The sequence below is a fragment of the Mauremys reevesii genome, linkage group 1 (genome assembly GCF_016161935.1).
Source record: "Mauremys reevesii isolate NIE-2019 linkage group 1, ASM1616193v1, whole genome shotgun sequence".
NCBI lineage: Eukaryota > Metazoa > Chordata > Testudines > Geoemydidae > Mauremys > Mauremys reevesii.
In genome coordinates, this window is record NC_052623.1 from 155,536,361 (window position 1) to 155,546,692 (window position 10,332).

Genomic DNA, 10,332 nt, shown 5'->3' on the forward strand with positions numbered 1-10,332 from the left:
ACCCCTAAACTGTTGTGTGCTCCTTAATATAGTCCAGAAAGAGGAACCTCCTAGAATTCTCTGTAAAAGCCTGATTAAACAAACCACTAGCAATAGCCACCAGCTCTCACACAAGCTGTATCTGCTAAAGAATTGCACCAGCATAATAGCCTCATTAAACTCATGCAAGTGTGTCAGGTTAGTGTGTCTACACCAGCCATCCGGTTTCGGGTAAACACAATGCAGCATGGCTACTCAAAGCTCTCCCGGCCAACACTGTGGGCCTGTGAATTGTTGCATCTATCCCATAATGCTTGGCAAAGCTCCCTTGAGCATGTGCATAGTGTCTGGTTCAGTAGTCCCTATTTGCACCTGTTCACATTCGTGGTTTGTTCCAATGGATGCTTTGAATGGTTCTGTCCTGTACCAGGAGCTACACATGTGCTGTGAGGGACAGAGGCCACACCCGTCTGCCTCTTTTAGTGCAGATACTCTGGTGAAGAACCACTTGTCTGGCCGCTGAGCCACTGCAGGCCTGGGATACATAATGAGGAGCACCACTCCTTTTGGGTGGCAGGAGTCAAGGAGGGAAGGGGCCTGGTTTCATTCATTTTGCTCTTTTAGTCAGTAATTCTTATCCTTGTGTTTGATTTTCTGTTGTTTGTTTTGCAGCTAAATTAAAAGCTTCCTTCTTCCCCTCCTCCCCCATCCTTCCTATTAGCCCAGGTAGATCCACTTAACTCCCCGGATGTGCTACCACCCATTTGTCATCCCAAGTCCCCTCTGCATTACATGTGGGCTGGAAGAAAGAGGGAGAGTTCTGGAAGGCGGCACTCCCTCCAAATGTGGGGCTGGCTCACTCCTCTTTTTGGAGCTTAGAAGGAATCACCGGAAGGGCAGTTAATTCAGCTGCAAACCAAACCAAAAACTTGAAAACACACCATTACAATGAAAAGAATTACTGAAGAGATGAATTAAAAGAATGAAATCAAGCCCCTTACCTCTGCAATCCCTCCCACCCAAACCTGGTAGCCTCCCTTCATCATAGCAGGCCTCCAGGCTCAGAGCCAGTCCAGCAGGGAGGCCAGTGATCCTCTACCAAGGCATGTGCAGAGGATGTAACTCCTGCCCAGCATGGCACATTCACAGCTCCTCATGCAGAACAGAAATAAGCACTGAACCAGTGCAATATGCAGCAGTTCATTCACCCCAGTGCAGGCAGGAAATGGGGCATTTCTATAGTGAGATGCAGCCAGAGGAGGACAATGGCAAGGTGGGGTCCTAATGGTGAGTGCCCTGCAGGGGCAAGGTGGTCTCTGGCAGCAGTGTGGATTTGCAGGCCTCATATTCAAATACTCAAAATCCATAGATTTCCAAAGCCTTGTGGGTTTTTTAAAAATGTTTGTTTTTTCATTCTGCACAAAATTTGCATGAAAGGGGATTAGCAGGTCTATACTTTATAAATTGGCTTAGCAGAATTCAAGTTTATGTTTTCATAATTTTGTCTAGGGTGACCAGATGTCCCGATTTTATAGGGACAGTCCCAATTTTTGGGTCTTTTTCTTATATAGGCTCCTATTACCCCCCACCCCCATCCCAATTTTTCACATTTGCTGTCTGGTCACCTAATTTTGACAGATAATATTGCTATTTATTTGTAAACATTTTTTAAATTTTTAGCAATTTAAATTTTCACAGTTGCACAAAATTGTTCATTTTTAAATTTTTGTATTGATTTACAATTTCATAATTGTGAGAAATTATGAAGGAGGTCAGACAATAATTATTTAATTACAGTAGCTGTTGAGATTTAAAAAGTTAAAGCTTGGTAACCATTAAAACACAAATTGTCAACATCCCATGTCAAAAGATACAAAGTAAATATCCTTACTTCAAACTCTAATAAGCAGCATTTTTCTTATTTTTGCTCATCTCTAAATTTTGATCATTATTGACTGAACTATTTTTTCACTGGTTTGTATGTGTATGCAGTGAAATATATGTTTATTAATATTTACCAGTAAAAAATAATCCTTCCAAGCCTATTTGTAATGCATGTTTGGATGAAGGATATGATATAAGATATTACTGTATTATTACTAATCAAGCTATCAGATATCTTTAAAAGAAATTAGCATATTTAATAAATAAGGAACCCACCTTCCTCCTTTAATTGATTAAGGTGCACTATTCACGAGTTTTCCACATTGATGCTACAGAATCATATTCTAAGTTATTTAATGCCCATCCCTAATTTGTAAATAAATCTGATTTTAATTACATTGATTTTTTATTTAGATATTTGTATTTGCTCAGTCAATAGTGTTGCAAAACTGAGGGCATGGTAAATAAGAAACTTTATCCACTGTATGTGTTCTTAATGCTCCCATCCCTAGGAGCCACATGTGAACATTCTTCTTTTAGCTCCATAGGATCCAGAAAATAAAATAAATTAATGGAGATATACCTAGCTCCTGGAACTGGAAGGGATCCCAAAAGGTCATTGAGTCCAGCCCCCTGCCTTCACTAGCAGGACCAAGTACTGATTTTGCCCCAGATCCCTAAGTGGCCCCCTCAAGGGCTGTACGCACAACCCTGGGTTTAGCAGGCCAATGCTCAAACCACTGAGCTATCCCTCCCCTCTAATGCCATCCCCAGTTCCCACTTTTGACTTCAGAAAACACTCTGAAATGTATGTTAGTGAAGAGCTAATTTGGACCTGTTTACAATAGCATTATTACAAACTTTTATTTTCACAGGTCTTGTGTATCATGCCAGCCCAAAGAGATATGTGTAAAATGCACTGTTAACATGAATACCTGGAATCTGTAGCTGTTGCCTTGAAGTTACCCGGGATACATCATTAAACCTGTAGCGCTGGGGCTGGGGTTTGCAGACTCTGACTGCTATGGTAGTAACTTTGAGAGGCTACATTTTAAGGTTAGTACCAGGAAATCAACTCTCCTGGTGTCATGGGGTTAAACAAATACCTGATAAGTAAATTTATTTGACAGGTTTATTTCTTTTACAGAGAGGTCTGGCACTGGAGGAGTCCTCACTGTGTATTTTAAAAGTATATCTTACATGTTCTCTCACAGAAACTGACTGAGATGCTGAATCACTTTGGGGGTTTGAGTGAATAGTGACAAAAATGGTGAATTAAGATAAGTAATAAACTAGCCCTTTTTTGTGATTAAATAATAACTATTGGAAAGGGACTATCTGTTGCACTGTGGCAGCAGTGCCTAACACACTTTGGGTGTTTCTGAAGAGACAGTAATAATATTGCAAATGTTGTACTGCAAAACACAATAACCTTGTTAAAAAGCAACTTGCCCCCTCAAAACTCCACTGAATTTATATATATATATATACCTGAAAAGGGCAGAATAGTGTATTTTAGCCCTGAACACTCATCTCAGAAGTAAACCCATCCTGGAACTGGGCTTTTCTTGGGGCTCAGTCTTGTTTCGTTTTCATTGAAACACCTTTCATTCTGGAAATAATGAAAATATGAACATTTCAATGGCTTGGTGCCCAAATGGGTAGATTTTATTTACTTCAAACAGCAGTTGTGTGCTATGAAATAATCTTGGGCCTGGTCTACACTGGGAGGTGGGGGGGTCAACCTAAGATACGCAACTTCAGCTACGAGAATAGCGTAGCTGAAGTCGACGTATCTTAGTTCGACTTACCTCACGTCCTCATGGCGCGGGGTCGATTGCCGTGGCTCCCCCGTCGATTCCGCTTCCACCTCTTAGGGTGACCAGACAGCAAATGTGAAAAATCAGGACGGGATGGGGGGTAATAGGAGCCTATATAAGAAAAAGACCCAAAAATTGGGACTCTCCCTATAAAATCAGGACATCTGGTCACCCTACCCCCTCTCACCAAGCTGAAGTTCAGCAGTCAATGGCAGAGCAATTGGGGATCGATTTATCACGTCTACACTACACACAATAAATCAATCCCTGATAGATAGATCACTACCCGCCGATCGGGCGGGTAGTATAGATGTACCTTTTGTGACAGATAAACTGTTTTGTCTACATCAAGATAAGATCTGGTCTGAATCACCAGTGTCTCCCAAATAACACACCCTTTCCTCTTCTGTACTTTCCAGCACCAACAATCACTGCTTGCCTCGAGGAAGATAATGTGCCTTTATAATGCATTGTATTGATATCTATTTATTGACTTTGCTAATCAAACTTACTTTTAAGGCTTTGAAAGCAATCATAATCAAAGGCCCTTTGTTCTCTGGACACAGCTGCCATTTCAATCACTGTAGAGACTGCACACCTTGCACCACTGGAGCTCTGACAATTTACACCAGCTGAGTCTCAGGTCCTTGCAGCACTCAGAGTCTAGAGTCACTTGTGACATGGTTCTGTTCTGATCCCTTGGTGTTGACAATGGCCATCCCCTGGTAAATTGCCTTTAATGGTGAGGAAGACTACGTGAAGCCAGCTAGTGTCTGATGTCACTGGTGAAGTGGCTGTGCTTAACTCTAGCCCTAGAGTTAAGGATGTGAATTCTGAAATGCTTCTAACAACATCCAGGGTGTCTCAATGCCCTGGGGTAAGGCTGAACTGTAATTGTAGTGCTCCACCGTGATGAGTAGGTTAATGAGATCAACTGACAACTTGCCAACTCCACCTACATAAAGAACTCAAAGAAGACCCCACACCGCAATTTACTAGGAATTTAGGGATATCATCAAATCCTTCCCCAAACAACCGGAAGAAAAACTCTACAAACTCATCCCCCACGAACCCACCCAGGGACTTTCTACATGCTTCCCATGATACACAAACAAGGGAACCCAGGATGACCCATCGTATCTGGCCATGACACTCTTACTGAAGGAATATCAGGACTCGTAGAAATCATCCTCAAACCACTCACCACACAAAGGGCCATTTTCCCCAGGACACAACTGACTTCCTCCACAAACTCCTCAACATTAACAACCTCCCTCAGAACACCAGCCTCACCTCCCTGTACACCTACATCCCTCACAATGATGGCATAGCTGCCAGCTTCAAATATTTACAAGACAATGGACAATCCTCAGATATCAACCCCAAACACATCATCAAACTCATCCATTTCATCCTCACCCATAACAATTTTACATTCAACAACAAACACTTTTTCCAAACCATGGGAACCGTCATGGGTACTAAGATGGCTCCCCAACATGCCAACCTCTTTATGGGCCACCTTGAAGAAGAATCTCTGGACAAATGCATTACAAAACCAATGAGATACCTGAGATACATTGATGATATTTTTAGCTTCTGGATGGACGGCTTAAACTCCCTCATAGATTTCCACCACAATCAGCTCCCACAATGGAACCCTACAAACAGTTATATAAAAGAAACCCACAGATCACCACATCTACCTGGCTAGATTCAGTAACCACCCTAAGCACACCAAGAAATCTGTGATCTACAGCCAGGCACTCAGATACCATACCACAGAATATGCTTCGAGGAGAAAGTCTGGGATATACACCTTAACACATGTAAAACCACCTTCACCAAACAAGGACATGCAACCAGAGAAGTAGATCACACCATGGAATGGGACACCCAAATACTCTGCTTCAACACAGAAATAAAACTTTTTCCAATTGCACACCTCTAGTTGTCACCCTGGAACCCACACGAGGTATCATCAAATAACTACATACCCAATAGGGGGGCTGCATCCTGAAATAAATCTTTCCTGAATCCCCTCCTCTGGCCTTCAAACAATCCCTCTCCACCCCCAACCTTTCCAAGCTCATCCTCAGAAGCAAGCTCCGCACCACCCAGGATGCACCAACTCAAAGGTGCACCAGATCCTGCCAGAACAACAGATGCAAAACCTGCAGACATCTCTCCACTGCTACAACAACTCCCACAACACACCTTTCAGGATCCATGAGTTCTACACATGCCTGTCACAACATGTGGTATACCGCATCCAGTGCACTAAATGTTCAAATAACAACTATGTGGGTAAAACCATATAATCACAACGCTCTTGAATGAACTCACAGTAAAATGATAAAAGACAAAAAACCTCTTGCCTGTCTTTGAACACTAGGCACAAAGCGATCATGCTACATCTGACCCATTAGTCCTCATCCTCAAAGGAAACCTGCACAACATTTTCGGAAGATAAGTCTGGGAGTTTAAATTCATAACTCTGCTAGACACTAGAAATCATGGGCTGCACATAGACACTGGATTTATGGCTTATTACAACACACCGTCGCCCACTAACCCCTGCTTTTTGTCCTAGAATTGCAGTGGTGTTAAGGGGGCCCTTCTACCTTGAATGAGCCCTTAGGCTATGTGTTAACTACGTATGCTAAACAATCTGCTACACCTTGCATTTAGCTGTGACACTCAGTCTTGAAGAAGAGTTGTGTGTGGCTCAAACGTTTGTCTCTCTCACCAACAGAAGGTGATCCAGTAAAACATATTACCTCCCGGCTCTTTGTCTTTCTAATATCCTGGGACTGACACAGCTCCGACGGCACTGTATACTGTAATCACATAAGGCAGTGTCAATCATCTGCTGCAACCTTGTATCTACAAACTCATCATTGGCATTGTGACTGAGAAGAATAAATAAAATATGAATAACGCTGTCATAACTATAAAGGGAAGGGTAACAACCCTCCTGTATACAATTCTATAAAATCCCTCCTGGCCAGAGGCACCAAAATCGTTTTACCTGTAAAGGGTTAAGAAGCTCAGGTAACCTGTCTGACACCTGACCCAAAGGACAAATAAGGGGACAAGATACTTTCAAATCTTGGGGGGAGGGCAGGGGGAAGGCTTTTAGTTTGTGCTCTTTGTTTTGGTGTGTGTTCACTCTTGGGACTAAGAGGGACCGGACATCAATCCTGTTCTCCAAATCTTTCTGCATAAGTCTCTCATGTTTCAAACTTGTAAGTAACAGCCAGGCAAGGCGTGTTAGGTTTATCTTTGTTTTCTCAACTTGTAAATATTCCTTTGCTAGAGAGAGGTTTATCCCTGTTTTGCTGTAACTTTGAAACTAAGGCTAGAGGGGGTTCCTCTGGGCTCTTTGAATCTGATTACCCTGTAAAGTTATTTCCATCCTGATTTTACAGAGATGAACTTTACCTTTTCTTTTAATAAAATTCTTCTTTTAAAAACCTGACTGATTTTTCGTTGTTTTAAGATCCAAAGGTTTTAGATCTGTGTTCATCAGGACTAATTGGTGAGGGTATACTCTCAAGCCTATCCAGGAAAAGGGGTGTAAGGACTTGTGGGGGAGGAATTAGTCTCAAAACTTTCCAGGAAAGGGGGGATTGGGGACTTGGGAAATTTTGGGGGAAGGCAGAGTTCCAAGTCGCTCTCCTCTAAGATTTGGAACACGCTTGGTGATGGCATCTTACTGTTAATCTAAGCTGGTAAATAAACTTAGGGGGTCTTTCATGCAGGTCCCCACATCTGTACCCTGAAGTTCAGAGTGGGGAAGGAACCTTGACAAACTCAAAGCCTCACTTTAGGTACAATTTTTATACTTTACTGTGCAATACAGTACTTTACTGTGCAATGTCCTGTGGTAATATGGCCAGGAGCAATATGGGAGGAGTGAAGTGGTACGTGTAGATGTGTGCTTGGACCTAGCCATTGCTGGGCCAAGTGTTAAGAGGCAGGATTTTTGGGGCTAAACACAGAAGTATTTGGAACTGATCATCTCAAGGGGGGGTCATGTGATGTCTCAAACCGTTTAAAGCCAAGTGTGTGTCTTTGTAGTGTTATAGCAATTACCAGCCACAGCTCTCAAAGCCAACCATTGCTATCCCCATTGTACAGAAGGGGTATCGGCGAAACAGAGAGGTTACATGATTTGCCCAAGATCACACAACAAATCCATGGCAAAGTTAGGCTTAGCAGCTAGGTCTTCTGACTCCCAACACCATGCTCTACCAAGAAAAACATAGTTGCCCTTTATGCAGGCTATTTAAGGGCTATTCAAGACTAAGGCAGACTATTTAAGCCCACATCTTTTGAGCATTCTAGTTATGGAGTTACATTTGCATAGTTTATTTGCCAAGGGTCATTAATGTTGATGAGTTGTTAAATAATCTGCCCTTTTCATTTCAGAGGCTGTCAGGACAGGCCTTCATGTAAATTGTACATCAACAATGGTTTTACGGCACACAGGCATAGGGCTTTCATTATAGAGCCTTTTCCCTGAAATGTCTACAGCTACAAATACTGAACTGTAGCTCTGACATCATGAGTGGCTGCTCCCTGTGTTGACTAGCTCTACATCGACATCCGCAGTACATTAAAATGGCTCCAACCAAGGAGCCCAGGATTCAGCCCTTAGAACCACTGACACTGAACAGGCCTGAGGAAGAGCTCTGTGTCAGCTCAAAAGCTTGTCTCTCACCAACAGAAGTTGGTCCAATAAAAGATATTACCTCAACCACCTTGTCTTTCTAATAAACAGGCTGGAATTCCTGCCTCTGCTGGAGAAAAACCTAGCCGATAAGATGAAGATAAAACCATCTGCACTTGAAAACAAAATTATTCTCTTTTAGAGAAAAAGCATGGAGATGTAAAGGTTGAAAATGTTCCTTAAAACTGCCCCACCTTGCACCATGCCCCCAGGGATACAACCACTGAGGGAATGCCTACACTACAGCAGCATGCTAGACACTTCCTAGATGGAAGATTTTTTTTCCCATCAGCGTAGTTAATCCCCGTCTCTGAAAGGTGGTAGCTAGATCAATGAAAGAATTCTTCCAGTGCCCTGGCCTCATCTACACTGCAGGTTAGGTTAACCCAAATACAGTGAGTAGTGTGCACAATTTTTCACAGCCCTGAGTGATGTAGCTAAGTAGATCTAATTTTTAAGTGTAGGGTAGGCCTGAGATTACAGTTCTAGTATATGTTCTTCCTGGAGAGTGAAACTACATCCCACCAGGGCCATAAAGTCCTTGGGTATCTTGAGATTAGCCAGCAATAGACTGGGCTTGGTTTCATGTCCAAAAGAGACTTGACTTCAGCCTTTGACCCGTGTCTGGTCCGGAAATGGTGGGGGCTAAGTCAGAGGGCACCAGAAAAAGGAAGAGCTATAGGGCCCGCTTTCCAGTCAAATAGTTGGCTAGCTCTGTAAAATCATCTGGAAATTCTAGAGAGAGAAAAACAACATGTGAAGATTGATTACTGCAAAGTTCTGCTCAATGTGTTCCCATGTGCCTAGTAATACTCATTACCTTATCAAATTCACAAAGCCAGAAAGCAACTCAAATATAGGCTCAATGAGGTATTTAAGAGGGATTTCAGCATGCACTGGGGCAGTGAAGAAACCGTCCCATCACCCTCATTTCTCACCCTCAGTGGAGTCAATTTTTGTTCTTCTTTCTCTGCTTCTAAAATGCCGGCCATGCTCAGGGGGAAAGAAAGCTTGTGTTTCTCTGTGTTTAAATAGGCCCACAGAAAAAGAAAGTGTAAGTATGCTGAAAGTGACTAACACAGATTACTAGCTGATGAACCACAATACAACTATTCAATACATAGCCCTTCATATGCATCCCATCTCCTCTCCCCTAGAATGTGCCAGTAGAGTTCAAGTGGCTATTGAATTTCTGAGTTTTTAAATTGATTTTCTGCAGAGCATAAAATAATAATGGTGCTTTAATAGCATATTCTTTGCACATGGGCATTTTCCCTTATTTTGCTCACCCTCCCTGCTTGGCATGTTATCAGTGGTCAGGGATGAAACACAATTACCCAGTGTCCTGTGAGTTAGAAGGGGCGCTGCAGCTAGCACCATTTCCCCAGTCCTGACTGGTGTATAGGCCTAAGATCCTACCTTTGGCTGAACCTTACATTTCCGAATGGCCAGCCACTCTAAAAAGCTTCGCCTTATTTTACGCTGAATACATTGCCACACCACACTGGTGGTCTAGTCCTACCTACCGCTCTTCCTATGGGGGACTGACTTAACAGAACACTAGTAAATGTCAACAGATTCCATGTGGGGAGTGCCTGACTGCAGAGATAAGGGTGAGTGGTGCAGGTCCCTGCTTAGCTGTGATTGAAACGTTTCCCCATGACAGCAAAGGACAAGCTATGGTGAAGTGAGAGTAAGATGAAACTGCGGAAACAAACAGTGCATGCTGAGCCAGTCAGTTCAGTGGTGAGTAGCTTCTCATCAGCAGCTCTGCGTGCTGCAGTCAAGCTCCTGGATGTGTGTGTAACTGTCTTTTTCCATTTTAAAAACAGACACCGCACTGAACATGTAACATCTGTGAGAACCCTGAAAAATGTTTGACAAGTGAGATGGACGTGTTACGCTCGTCTTCCT